Below are 10,379 nucleotides of genomic sequence, written 5' to 3'. Positions count from 1 at the left end.
ACATCTCATACATATTCATTATCATGACAGTTATCATCTGGAAAACCCTGATGGGGCAAGTTTCTTCGGCAAGACAATGAAGTGGCTAGTTACAAGGAATCAGTTGTGGGTGTTCAGCAAACAACAAACCTCTCTCTGAAAACCAACAAGAACCTTCCGATTTACCTTTCAAGCACCAAAGCCTGGTGAACTTCATAAATGTTAAATTCTGTACACAGTATAAAAATTGCCTGCAACCAGTAAACATGGAGGAATGAGAAGTGAGATTGGACTGTGAATCAAAGAACTTTTCTAAACTTACACACACATTACATACACATGCGCTTAGAATTAGAAGGGGTTAAGTTAGGTCAGTTAATAGTGACAAGTTAAAATGTGATTCTCTTTTCATGTTTAAAGATAATTAAAAGCAACTTTTGTTTAAGTAACCATTTGTCTTGGTGAATATCTATTGCTGCTGGGTTTTGGGGTCTTTTAGGCTCATAACAGATCACAAGCCACACCTATTAAAGCTACCATTGTGAGCAACGGCTCATACATTTCATGGCTCAGCCAACATACCGTAAATCTCATTGTATAGGAAGTCTCTGTATAGGACAACCCAGAATTTCCACCTAAAATGTTGGTTTTGAGCAATATCCTTTGAATAAGATGAACTCTCCAAATCTGGCACTTACCATTGACCAGTGGTTGCTGTTAAGAGCAAATCACAATAAATTAATAATAAATTATCATTTAAAAATTTAAATTTTATTTGTTATTTTAAAATAAACCACTGATGGCTCCTCTAACAGGCCATTTAAAGACTGTATAGAGCCAACAGCTGTCAGACCGGGTGGATAGACCCCACAGAGGAGTGCTGAGGCTTCACAAATAGCGAATGGGGCGTGCGTGAGATTGCATTGGAGCCAGCAGGAAGATGGCGGCTGTGTTGCGACCTTGTCCTCAATGTAAGAATTTTAGGCCCTTTGCATAGGACAACACTGATTTTAAGGTGAAAATTTTAAGTTTCACAGATTATCCTATACAATAGCATATTCGTATTGCAGCAAGCCATACATTGTTTGTCAAAGAGCCACATGTGGCTTGCGAGCCACAATTTGGCCACTTCTCTTCCATGGTCTTACCTTTGGTCCAAGAACCTACAGATACGCACTGCAAATTCCACAGGACTGCAATTCATCAAGAATGTAGTCCTCAAGAGAGAATGAGAAAGTTGACAAAGCTCGCATTTAAAACCCTGGTTCAGTACACAATGGAAATTACCTGCACATTTCATCACTTTTGATCAAAGAGTCTGTTCCAACTGTGCCAACCAAGTATTTGGGACTCAGCAACGGCAGTCGAACATATTGCAAGACCTGGGATGGGATTGGTGGTGGGGGCGGGTGGGGGGGGGGGGGAGAAAGAGGGTAAAAAGAGGAAAAACTATAAATCATAAATGCACTAAAACTTAATAGCAGCACATATTGCTAGATGAACACTTCACAAGAATACAAAAAGTAGCAATGAAGCTTTTAACTTAAAAAAAATCTTTGGCTAAAGTCAAAATGATGTCAGTATTAAGCAATGGAAAGTTCTTTTCCATTTTTCCATCCTATCCCTCAAATTGCTGTAATTTAAATAGGATGTGGACATAACTGGTATTGTCAGCATTTACAGTTATACCACAATTGGATGGCATTGAGGAGGCTACCGCTTTGAAGGGTCTGCAGTCACATACATGCCAAACAAGACATGAATGGCAGATTTCCTTCCCCAAATTAGAACAATCCAGTCTGTTACTGAGACCAGATACTTCATATCATTCTAGGATTTTTACAATATTGCTTGAAATTTCTTTCTTTATCTCACCTAGGTCCTTTTCATATTTTTGAAATTTCCCATCTCCAACTACCAACTAGATTCCAAATCTGAAGCAGTAAACGGAGGTGGTTATGTTAAATTAATGTGTACATGACAAAATCTACATCACTTGAACTTTTGATTAGCATTAACTTCCAATGTGACCATTTTGTGAATAGTATGCTGATTTATCAGAATTCCCTACTGCAATAGTTAATTTTATTAACTTATAACTTGTTGGGTTACAAGTCACAAATGGTACTTCAATGGAAGTTCCTACAGTCACAAGTTAAAATTTATTTTTTAGTCAAACCCATCCAACCTTTGGCCATTACTACATCACCGTCCATGGGAAACAGCTGTCTGTGAATTAGTTGCCCATTTTCCATGTTACAATTGCCCTTTAAACGTAGTTCTTTGGATGACACAAAGTTTGGACATCCCAAGATAATTGCAGGCACAATCAAAATGAGATGAATTCAAACCAATATTTTCCTACCAAATCCAGCTTTCACCATTCTTGACACCTGAGCAAGTTATCCTCTTCTTTCTTGAATGTTATATTTGACCCATGATACAACAGCACAGTACACCTGCTCCTCACGTCGCACATTCAATTCATCACTGCAAATTATTTCCTTCATCTAGTTTTCCGGCAGAAGCATGAATTCCTCACTCTCCATTACCTGTGGAAAAAGGGTTAAGAAAATGCAAAAAGTTTGAACTAAAATCCAATTTACAACCACAGTTAAACTTGAACAGAGAACTTGTGGGAACTGACAAAAGCATTCTCTGAGAAAAGACACATCTGGTTCCCCACGTAAACAAAAAAGTAAATAAAGCAAAAATGAACAGAGTCATCAAGTGAGCTTAGAAGAGAACCTTTGAGTTTGTTAGGCTGGAATCTACACAAGGGCCATTAAGCAAGAAAAGAGGACTGTGTCAAATATTGATCAAAGAAATAAACTTATGGTGAGTTCTTGATTATCAGCATTGCATACTTCTGCTTTGCAATCTTTGCAGTCTAAGAATTATTTCCATTCCAATATCTTTGCCTCTTTATACTGGAACCTAATAAACAACATGGCAAAATATACCAAATTGAAATTATTGCTGCCTACACACCTTTGCATGTGAAACATGCATTTTACTGTGCTCCTTTATAGCTAAATGAATGTTTATCTTGTATACTTTATAAAATGTACTGTTGCTCATGAAGCTGAAATTAAAGCATCTCATAAATACCCCAAGTGTCCAACAAATTCATTCTGCAAGGTATACTTCATTGAGAATATGCAAAGCAAATGAAAATTGCTATTGGAGCAATAAGGAGTAAATTCAATACCAACACAAAATGTGCATTTTATTGAAGTTTAAAAAAAGTTTCATAATAACAAAATGTTACTACACCGCATCAACATTTTCCTTTGTAATCCATGTATTGGCATCCTTTTCCGTAAGGGAAGCAAGAGGCAGCCTTCAGGAAAGGTTGCTGTTGCAAAGGAAAAACCTGCATTCAGCAACAAAGCATTGAGCAATTCATGTGATACTATCAGCCAAGCCTTGCCCAAATGTTTACGCTACACCTTAACTACTCTAACTTCCTATCATTATCTTTAGGAGACATTAGATCAGAGCACAATCCAAGACTAGATGAGGGCCACACAGAAATGTGAATTACAAATTAAAATCTATATACATTAATCTTAACCAGCTAAATCTCTTCCTGTACTTGACAAGGATTTAACTAAATATGATTGTCAAATTAAGGTGCCTATATAACTTCAAAACTAACATTAGTAATTTTGAAAGTGCACTACAAACTGTGCAAAGAACTCAGTTCACTTTGCAGTATCCAATCTCAGGACCAAACAACCGGTAGCAGTGCCAGTCACGTTGAGACGACCCCGTGCTCCATCTTCCAAATCTCCAATTAAACATGTCCTCAATCAGACTCCAACTGGGGGAGTCACGTGATGGAGTAGTGGCCGGACGGTGAACTCCAGCCCTCTCCAGAAAAGTCGGGAAAAACAAAGGAAAACACAAAGGCACAGAAATAAAAGTTACAGAAAAGTGAGTATAAAGGTGGAAAGAAGATGGCGACAAAAAAAGAAAAATCGAAAGCAACGGTAAGAAGAGAGGAAGAGAAGACAAAGGAGGAAAAAGGTGAAGGCCTTACCTGTCCGAAGAGGCCCGCTGCGGAGAGAGAAACCCGCTCCCTTAGGTCGGTAAATAATGGACTACAAAAATGGCTCGCTGAGCCGAGTAAAAGTGCGCGATGCGCATGAAAAAAAACACACCGACGGGAGGGGGGACCAGCTGGGGAGTCGATCTCCACAGCCGGCAACGACAGCTGCAGAACACCTGCAGCAAGAAGAGATCACAAAAGACAATAGAAACAAGAAAGAAGAGAAGGAAAGGGCAACAAAGAAACAACAGATGGCCAACCCAGAGGAAGAAGAGGAGGAAGAGGAAGAGTACAGTGAAATAGAAGAAGAAGGGAAAGGCAAGATAAAGGATTTACTTTCTCTTATTAAAGAATACATGGAGTCATTAAAAGAATGGCAAACACAGGAATTTAATGATTTAAGAAGAAGAATAAACAACACAGAAGAGAAAATGAATAAAATAGATATGACCTTAACAGAAATGGGAAAGAAAATGGACAAGATGGAAGAGCGGGCAGTAGCCGCAGAAATGGAGGTAGAAGACTTAAAAAAGAAATTGGAGGAATCTAATAAAAAAACTAAAGAGACACAAGAACTACTAGCTCAAAAAATAGATACAATGGAAAATTATAACAGAAGAAATAACATAAAGATAGTGGGCCTTAAGGAAGATGAAGAAGGCAAGAATATGAGGGAGTTTATAAAAGATTGGATCCCTAAGACCCTAGGATGTCCAGAACTACAGCAAGAAATGGAAATAGAAAGGGCACATAGAGTATTGGCCTCTAAACCACAACCACAACAAAAACCAAGATCTATTGTAGTAAAATTCCTAAGATATACTACAAGAGAAAAGGTACTGGAGAAGACAATGGAAAAAGTAAGAGAGGGCAACAAACCACTGAAGTATAAAGGGCAAAAAATCTTCATTTATCCAGATATAAGTTTTGAACTCCTAAAGAAGAGAAAAGAGTTCAATACAGCAAAGGCGATTTTATGGAAGAAAGGGTATAAATTTATACTAAAGCATCCAGCGGTATTGAAAATATTTATTCCAGGACAACAAAACAGACTATTCTCGGATCCAGAAGAAGCACGAAAATTTGCAGAACAATTACAAAAATAGACTGAGGGAGGAAGACGGGTAATGAGAGTTAAAATGATCACGATTGATATGTATGTGGGTAAAGACAAAAATAGACTGAGGGATGAAGACGGGTAATGAGAGTAAAAATGATCACGATTGATATGTATGCGGGTAAAGAGGTATAAGAGTGAATAGAGACAATGTGCATACGTGAATGTATCTGTACTTAGAGGAAAATATAGATAGTATAGACAAGAATTAATAAGGGAAGGTAATGGAATAGAGAGAATAAGGAGGGAATTAAAAGAGTGACCTTTGTGACATATGAAAAGTGAAATCTTTTCTGGGGGGGGCAGGGTGGGGGGAAATAGCGGTCACTGCAAAATCAGTTGACGCTTGCGAGTGGATTCGCAAATCCAAATGGAGAGGGGAGATGTGGTTGTCCGACAAGGGATAAAGGACAACTCAGGAGGGGAAGGGGAGATTGGGGATAAATAAGATAGAAATAGGAGAATAAGGAAAATGTTGGATGTTGTAGGAATGTTGTCTTATAAAGAGTTGAAAATAAGAAAACAGAAATGGAAAAGGAGGAAAGGTAATGATGGAAAAACGGAAAGAGAAGATAAACAAAATATAAAAGGGCTACGCTGAACTATATGACTTTAAATATTAATGGAATACATAACCAAATTAAAAGGAAGAAAATACTAAATTTAAATGAATAAATGGATTCCATTAGAAAAAATAACATATAGGTTAAGAAATAATATTGAAATATTCAAACAAGTATGGGAGCCTTACATTAAATACAATAGCGAAAACCTACCGGGGACAAACATTACCTAAGTTGATGGAAGGAGAAGGAAAGAAAAGAATGGACTCAGTAGAATTTCTGGTGTATTTTTGTTGAATGACAACATTGTCGACTGGCTTAATGCAACCTAGATTGTATACCTAAAATGGATGAGGGGGGGGGGTGGGGGGGTGGCTTGGGAGGAGGGAGGGGGGGGGGAGAAAAAGTCACTGTATATGTGTGAAAAAGAAATAGTGTATATCATGGCTAATGTGATTTATGGTGTGAAAAATAAAAAATTTAAAAAAAAAATCAGACTCCAACTGTTAGTCTAACACAGCAATTTAATTGCCCAGAATAAAAACAGAAAAGCCAAAAATATTCATCAGTGGTAAAAGAGTGAATGTTTCGGGTCCAATATTATTCTCAGTGCCAACCTTATGTGTACAGATTGAGATGACAAATAATTATTTCATTCCCTCCCCTCCTTTTTTATTCAAGTATCATAGATGGTTAGCTCCAAGAGAGCAGAGGTATGGCTTTTGAGTTGGACAACAGACGATCTGATTGTGAAGGCGTAAATAGGACAAGAACAGAAAGGCTAACTCTTAAATTGGTTCAATTTGTTCAGCATGAATGAGATAACGGCCCATTTATATTCTCTGATATGTCACATATGTTCTTGTTTCTGAGAAGTGGTACAATTATTGTGACACCCACATTGCTACAGGAAAGGGATTGTTTAGCAGTCACAAGACACCCAACCCAAATTCCATTTGTTTTTTTAAATATATTGCAGTTTTGACTTTACAGATTCTTCATCATGGGGGAAAAAAATGAAATTTCTCACCTCTTGAAAGTTGCATTGTGTAAACTTATCTGCCACCCGTGGCAATTCCCTGCAAGCATGGTGTCAGCAATTGCTCGAATTCCTAAACACTTGGATGGATCAAACTGCCACTTCAAAAGCTCACAACCGGCTTCTTGAATTTCATTCAGCTGCAATAAGCAAGCAGCCAGCAGCAAAATCTGGACATTGCTCTCATCCACAATAATCTGTGATGTGTACATAAATTCAATGAGAAATTCCACGGCATATTCATCGATGTCTCGAATGATAACTTCCGTCTGCCTACTTTCCACAAGTTTGCTGGTGAACATGGCATGAAAGTACGAGCTGCAAGCCACAAGCACCCCTGATGGGCATAGATTTTCTTCAAGCCAACAATGAGCATGACATCACACAGACCCTGATTTTTCCTCACTTGGTTAATGGCATCCAGAGTAAGACATGGGTGTTTGTCAGAGATGTAGTGCAAGTTGAGGTAGACCTTCAGGAAGGCTGTTTGGATCACCAGCTGTGCATCGGCTAGTCACATCCATTCCTGTCACCACTGGAGACATGATTAAAAAAAAGACATCCATTCTGCAAGATTATTATTTTGCTTTAGTATTTTCATGTCATGTGGCACACCACAATAACACACTTCCAAATGTTTGATGCCATCTTCAATTTTTACATTTCTAATTTGCTAAGTAAATGTCATAGAACAAGAAATCAGGCCTTTTGTCATACAAGTCCAACACCAATCCCATTTTATTCTCCTAACATTTTACCATTCATCTAAATACTAGGGGAAATTTTCTCATAGCCAATGAACCTACTAACCTGTGAGTCTTTCGGATTTGGGAGAAAACCACAACCACAGCATGTGTGCATCTCTATAGGGGTGGGGTAAGAAACACACCCATGCAATCAAAGGAAAAATGGGAAAACTTAACACTGACAGACTTGAAGCCAAGATTTAGCCCAAGTTACTGGAGAAATTATGTAACAGTCTACTTGCTACACCAGTGTGCTCCATTCCAAAAGCATGTATAAATAGTTAATGTTACTAGTTCCAGTATTGGTTCTTGTGTTTACACTTTTTGTTATTATTTAACATTCCATAATTAAATTGCGATTATTCCAACCTGTGTCACCCGCACTCAGAGTTCAATACATTTCTGTTAAATGCAGCAATCTTTAGAACATCAGAGTATATGCCAAAAAAATTTCATAAAGAATTATAAAAAGTTACAATGATCCATAGATCAAAACGCAACTAAAAATCAGATTAGACTTAAATCTAAAAAAACTTTTAGAATACCCTTTAAACAAACAGGCAGATTTGAAGGTTCAATGATTTTTTAAAAAGCACATGAACTCCTATTCGAGCAGCACATCTCTACAGACGTAGAAATACTACTAAGATTGGAGACTTACAAAACTTCAGCTTTCTAATAGAATTAAAGAAAGTGCTAAAAACACTCTCTCAGTAAGTCAGGCAACATCTGTGGGGAAAAAAGAAAGATTTTAATTTAAAATATTAAATCTGTTTTTCTTTTCACAGATGCTGCAGCATACTCTGTTTTTTCAAGTTTCCAACATCTGTTATTGTGTTGATATCTTGATGCTTTTGCTGGTGTTCTGTCTGTGAGTTCAGACAGTACTGAATATGATGAGCTGACGAAGGGACTTGAAACCTCAACCATACCAGGTTTCAAGGAGTTTCCAAGTTGTGCGACGCAAAGGCTCCAATGTGGGTCAAAACAAAAAATCTTGAAACTCTCTTCAAGCAAGGTAACACGGCAGAGCAATATCCTTGGAACAACACGAGTTCAAGGGATAGGGTGGGGAAAATAAGATAAAAAAATGATTTATAACGATATACTTAGAAGTTATTTATTAGGGAATACCGACCCCTAATTTCTTTCACCGCCCAAGGACACGTGGCCATTCGGCCCATTGTGTCTGTTCCAACCCTTTGTGCAATCAGGTCCCCTTTCCAGAAACTTTATCCCATTCCTCCGGGCAGGTCAGGATAACACCGACGTCCATCACCAAATAAAGAATCCATTTGAGAAAAGATGCCGCTCACCAGACGATGGCCTGAGCTGAGGCCGGACGCAGGGAGAATGAAAGCCCCAGCTCCGCCTCACTGGGTCCGCGACAGTGGCCCAAGGACCTCAGCCACCCTCACCCAATCAAACCAACTCTCCATGCATAAACACAAATAGATCTCCATCAAAACTCGAACTATCACCTTGAATGGAAACCAAACCCATCCCTTCCACTTTCCTCCAATGCAACCAAGACCATACATGACTGGACTGACGTGCCCGCCTACCGCGCATTCTAATTGGTCTTGATCGTCTGCCCTTTCCGCGAACTCATTCGTGTATAAACTGCCAGTCATTCAAAATCAGGCTCCGCCTTGTGATAGGTTCCGATCATCTGCCCATGACCACCTTTTGTGCGACCTAATTGGTAGCCAAGCTGCCCGTCAATCAAGCCAGACTCCGCCTTTGACGCCCCGCCCTCAGCGCACGTTCATTGGCTTTCATCTTCCCACTAATGCAATGAGGTGCTTGAAATACAAGTCATTTAAATAACCTTGCCCTTTCTTTTTTTAAAAATGTTTTATTTCTCACACTGTAAGCAATATCAACCAAAATATGTATAAACGTTTCTCATTAAATATACACAGTGTTATTTTCCCCCTCACTCCCTCCCCCCTTCCCACCCCCCTCCAAAACCTATAAATATTCAATATATACAAAACAATAAAACCATAAAACAATGTCTTCCCACAAGGGAAAAACAAACAAGAAATATGTGTCATCTACTTTTACACATTAAATCAAATCGTTTTATCTTCTTATCATTTTAGGGGCTGGAGTTCTGAGGCAAGCTCTCTCTGTTATGTTCCATGTATGGTTCCCAAATTTGTTCAAACAATGTAACTTTTTTTATTTTTTAAATTATATGGTTTTTTCCCCAGTGGAATACATTTATTCATTTCCATGTACCAGTGCTGTATTCTCAGATTCTCTTCCATTTTCCAAATTGACATTATACACTTTTTTGCTACTGCTAAGGCTATCATAATGAATCTTTTTTGTGCTTTATCCAATTTGAGGCCTAATTCTTTACTTCTTATGTTACTTAAAAGAAAGATCTCTGGGTTTTTTGGTATCTTATTATTTGTGATTTTATTTAGTATCTGATTTAGTTCTTCCCAAAACAAATTCACTTTTGTACATGCCCAAATTGCATGTATTGTTGTTCCCATTTCATTTTTACAGCAGAAACACCTATCTGATATTGTTGGATCCCATTCTTTTAATTTTTAATAAGTAATACATAACCTGTGTAACCAATTATACTGTATCATGAGTAACCTTGTGTTTATTGTATTCTTCATAGTTCCAGAATATAACTTTTCCCATGTTTCATTCTCTAATTTTATATTTAAGTCCTTTTCCCACTTTTGTTTGGGTTTATAGCTTGTGTCATCATTTTCCTTACCTTGCAGCTTAATGTACATATTTGTTATAAATCTTTTAATTATCATTGTATCTGTAATCACATATTCAAAGTTGCTTCCTTCTCGTAATCTCAATCTATTTCCCAATTTTTCCTTTAAATAAGCTTTTAGTTGAT

At 37.8% G+C, this 10,379-nt stretch overlaps 1 pseudogene; it reads right to left on the bottom strand.

Annotated features, from left to right (window-relative positions):
- Nucleotides 1-1,262: 1,262 nt before the first annotated feature.
- On the bottom strand, nt 1,263-7,297 carry LOC138753459 (kelch-like protein 20; annotated as a pseudogene).
- Nucleotides 7,298-10,379: the final 3,082 nt, after the last annotated feature.

The sequence above is a fragment of the Narcine bancroftii genome, chromosome 1 (genome assembly GCF_036971445.1).
Source record: "Narcine bancroftii isolate sNarBan1 chromosome 1, sNarBan1.hap1, whole genome shotgun sequence".
Taxonomy (NCBI): Eukaryota; Metazoa; Chordata; class Chondrichthyes; order Torpediniformes; family Narcinidae; genus Narcine; species Narcine bancroftii.
Note: the sequence above shows the minus strand (reverse complement) of the source record. Positions and strands in the feature narration are given on the sequence as shown.